Raw genomic sequence first — 5,000 nt, forward strand, 5'->3', positions numbered from 1 at the left:
TTAAAGGGATATGTGTTAGATTTACCGTTTACAAACTATAAACATATGATTATTTTTCATAGCACCAAGTACTTATGTTGACAAAATACAATGTTGTTCTTTGAGATAAATAGATATAGATCTGAGTAAACAGGCGTTGGAAAGTTAAATGGAAAATCAAATGACAAAGTACGAAAGGAAAGTTAAGTTGGAATATTTGTTGACAAATGGAGGCACTTTACATAGACATATGTATGTATGAATGCAATATATATATATATATATATATATATATATATATATATATATATATATATATATATATATATATATATACTACCTTATTGTGATTCATTTAAAGAAATTCCCCAACTTTTAAAAAACTTCCATGTAGATGTAGCATTTAAGAGTAAAAATACAATAAAAACAGCCTTAATAAAGAATTCTCCTGACATTACCAAGGGATGTGTATATCGTATTCCGTGCAATGCTTGTGAAAAATACTATATTGGTCAAACTGGTCAAGCCCTAGAAAAGAGAATTGAACAACATAAGGAAAGTGTCAGGTATGCTCAAGATAATAATGCACTCTTTGCTCACGTTAGAGATAAAAATCACCCTATTAATTGGTCAGGTGCAAAGAAATTGGTTCATTCAAATAACTTGGTGGAAAGAAACATCATAGAGTCCAGTTTCATAAAAGAAACCTTTGAAAACAACTTGAATATTGGTCATGGAATGTATAAACTCGACGCCTTTATATGTAAAGAGATTTGTAAGCTATATAAAAAACATTAACCACTTAATGTAGAATTGAATGTATTGTGAATAATTAACGTTGCTGTGAAATTAATATTTTGACCTAAGCTACCATTCATTAAGGGTACAATTATTTTATATAGTATGCATAAGTATAGTGGCACTATATAGTGTTATGCTAGATATAAGTATTGATATATACATGATTATATGTTTATGATATTAATGTTGTATACATATAAATGTATATATGCATATGTATGTATGTGTAGGTGTATATATATGTGTATATGTATGTATATATGTATGTGTATGTATATGTATATATGTATGTATGTATATGTATGTGTATATATATATATATATATATATATATATATATATATATATATATATATATATATATATATATATATTTGTATGTTTGTGTATGTTTTGCTTATGTATTTATATAGATAAGGCTACCGTATTGTCATATAAATAAAGTGTACTGAAAGTAAAAAATGAAGAAAACAAGAATATACCCGCCACTAGAAAAGACCCTTTTTAGCAGGTGTCTAATGAGCTTGGGGGCTCCTCCTACTCAAATACCTGACCCAGGTAGTTGGTAAGGGAGTGTCATTGTTCTCTAAATCTCTATATGTATGTTCGTACGTTTGCTTTCCCTCTGAGGAAGTATCACGAAACTAGTCAGGACTTAAGTGTATATTTCGTATTTTCATTTTCCCTGTAGTTCTTCTGCATCTGAGCATCACGTTTTCCTGTGATTTTTACGCATATATATATATATATATATATATATATATATATATATATATATATATACATATATATATATATATATATATATATATATATATATATATATATATATATGGATTGATTTCAATTGTAAGTACAAAAAGCCTGAATTCGACAGGTATATGTACAGAAGAATTGTCATTGACTTTTTATCTTTCTTCGTGGCATGGTCAGTGTTATACAAGTATCCTGAACCAGGGGTCGAAACTAGGCCGGTCAGATACTATAGTCTTTGAGTAATTTTGCCTGGGGCTCTGATCCCGAGGTCATTAAGAGAATCCAGACTTTAATGTATTAATATATATGGCTTATTTTATATATATATATATATATATATATATATATATATATATATATATATATATATATATATATATATATATATATATATGGTGCCCAGACAGTTTGCCTACAGTTTCTTTTTGTGAAGTTTACAATTAATAATGTTAAAACTTTGTCATCTACATGTTGAAACATATATATATATATATATATATATATATATATATATATATATATATATATATATATATATATATATATATATATATATATATATATATATATATATACATATATATATATATATATATATATATATATATATATATATATATATATATATATATATATATATATATATATATATATATATATATATATATATATATATATATATATATATATTTATATATATATATATATATATATATATATATATATATATATATATATATATATATATATATATATATATATATATATATTTATATTTATTGCTCTAACGCTCGTCAAAAGTTCACCAGTTGTTTGCCTTCGCTGCCCAATTGGCTCTTAATTGATCTTACACTACCCTACCTTCTCAATTATTTATTGGTTGTCTGTTGTCACTGCCAAGTTGGGTCTATTTAAAACTCCAACGAACACAGCGGTCAGTTGGACTTCAGTACCCTGCCTTGTTTCCTACGAGGGAACAGTGTGTGTCGTGTGGAATTATTCCACAGAGCCTTCGACTTACGGGTGGCCATTACACACCCAACTCTGTGTCGACTTGTACACCGATTGCGTAAAGAACAAGCTGGTAATGAACTCCTTATTGATCAAGCGAATGCTGAAATTGCTTTGCTACCGATAAAGAAAAAGTACGAGAATGTCAATCAACGACTGAAAGACTTGGTAGAAAAGTATGACATCACCCCAGTTCTTAGGTTTCTTCGTAGCATTGCTCACAATTTATATATATAAAAAAAATAATTTATCTTTTCATTTTAGACTTTTTTTATTGGATCTGATTAAATACTTCTTATTTATATACAATTAAAAGAATTTTAGACGTGAATTTGAGAATTTTTTTTGTATATGGTAATTTTAAACTACAAATAAAGAATCTGTAAACTTGACCGTCCGCGGTGGTATTTTGGCATACCAACTTGAAAAATTCAAAAATCGTTTTATTGTCTCTCTGTATAGAGAAACATATCGTACATGCTCTCCAGAAGTTTCAACCCATTATTTTCATAAATAATGATGATACGGGGGTTTTTAAATCATGACGTCATCCTGGGACGTCGTCTGCGCGACTGAGTTTGACAGTTCGTCTTTGCGTGTTTTTTTTTGTATATATACATCGATTTTTTCGTTTTTTTTTTCTCGAATTTCGTACGTTTGGCAATGATGTAGCGTATCAGGGGAAGAGAGCTCACTGAACACCCTCTCAGCACACGCAGTTAGGCGACACACGCCAGTACAGTCTTAGACCTCGTGAGAGTGAGACGCACGTGTTTTTGTTTACATTCGCCCACGTGTTTATTAGTGTTTTTTATAATTCCTCGTGAATTCTACATCATGCCAAGGAAAAGCATTATAAAGAGGGGTACAAGGAAAGAAATTCTTTCAAAATTAGCGAGTGCTCGGAAGGAAAAACTGAAGAAAAAACAATCGCTTTCTTTGTCATCAGCTCTCGCATTGTCTGCGAGAGAGAGAGAGAGAGAGAGAGGAGCCTTCTACCTCGTCGGAGCTTAGTCATTCATTTTCACTGCCAGATGAAGGAGAATTTAGCGGGCCTAAGCCATCAACGTCGCGGGATGTAAGCCAGGAATTGCTTTCAAGCCCTCAACCTTCACGGTACGTGAGTGAGGACTCGATTTCACCACCAGTTCCTGATCATACAATTGGGATTGATATTAGTGATATCCCAGAATATGTTGCAGCAAATGGTGGAGTGGAAGCAGATGTACGTCAGAGAGTGAATGAAGGTTGCAAAGTGTTGGGGGCAGTTAAGGGAGTAGTAAAAAATAGAGGGTTGGGCATGAATGTAAAGAGAGTTCTATATGAGAAAGTGATTGTACCAACTGTGATGTATGGATCGGAGTTGTGGGGAATGAAAGTGATGGAGAGACAGAAATTGAATGTGTTTGAGATGAAGTGTCTGAGGAGTATGGCTGGTGTATCTCGAGTAGATAGGGTTAGGAACGAAGTGGTGAGGGTGAGAACGGGTGTAAGAAATGAGTTAGCGGCTAGAGTGGATATGAATGTGTTGAGGTGGTTTGGCCATGTTGAGAGAATGGAAAATGGCTGTCTGCTAAAGAAGGTGATGAATGCAAGAGTTGATGGGAGAAGTACAAGAGGAAGGCCAAGGTTTGGGTGGATGGATGGTGTGAAGAAAGCTCTAGGTGATAGGAGGATAGATGTGAGAGAGGCAAAAGAGCGTGCGAGAAATAGGAATGAATGGCGAGCGATTGTGACGCAGTTCCGGTAGGCCCTGCTGCTTCCTCCAGTGCCTTAGATGACCGCGGAGGTAGCAGCAGTAGGGGACTCAGCAGTATGAAGCTTCATCTGTGGTGGAAATGTGGGAGGTTGGGCTGTGGCACCCTAGCAGTACCAGCTGAACTCGGCTGAGTCCCTGGTTAGGCTGGAGGAACGTAGAGAGTAGAGGTCCCCTTTTTTGTTTTGTTTCTTGTTGTTGTCGGCTACCCCCTAAAGTTGGGGGAAGTGCCTTTGGTATATGGATGGATATGGATGATGAGAAATACACAATTTCAAAACGACAGCTAGAAGGAATGATGAAAGGCGTGACTTGTAGAAAGCGAAACTGTAGAAAGTCAGTCAGTGTACACGCAGAAAGGGACAGATGGGATACAACATTTAGAGTATCTTGTGATGGTTGCCATACTAACATTAGCTACCTCCCCCCAAGGAGGCATGGGAGGGGAAGGGAATGTCATAAATTTGGTGAAGCAAATTTACAAGAAGTGTATCATTCTCTTACTACAGGTATAGGAAGAGCAGGCCTGAATAAAATGGGAGGATTTTTCTGCAAGCCTCTGGCAGCGGGATCTTATGCCAGACATAGTTCTTATCTTTATAAAGAAATGAAAAACATTACAGTGATATGCAGAAATATACGTATGATTATGTAAAGAAATTTTATATAGAAAATAAGTTGGCAATACCTGATGAAA

The 5,000-nt window shown here is 33.5% G+C and overlaps 1 pseudogene; it reads left to right on the forward strand.

Moving 5' to 3' along the window:
• LOC137644536 (uncharacterized) overlaps positions 1 to 5,000 on the forward strand; it is a 20,003-nt pseudogene that overhangs the window by 13,777 nt on the left and 1,226 nt on the right.

Source organism: Palaemon carinicauda, chromosome 7 (assembly GCF_036898095.1).
Source record: "Palaemon carinicauda isolate YSFRI2023 chromosome 7, ASM3689809v2, whole genome shotgun sequence".
In the NCBI taxonomy this organism is placed as follows: Eukaryota; Metazoa; Arthropoda; class Malacostraca; order Decapoda; family Palaemonidae; genus Palaemon; species Palaemon carinicauda.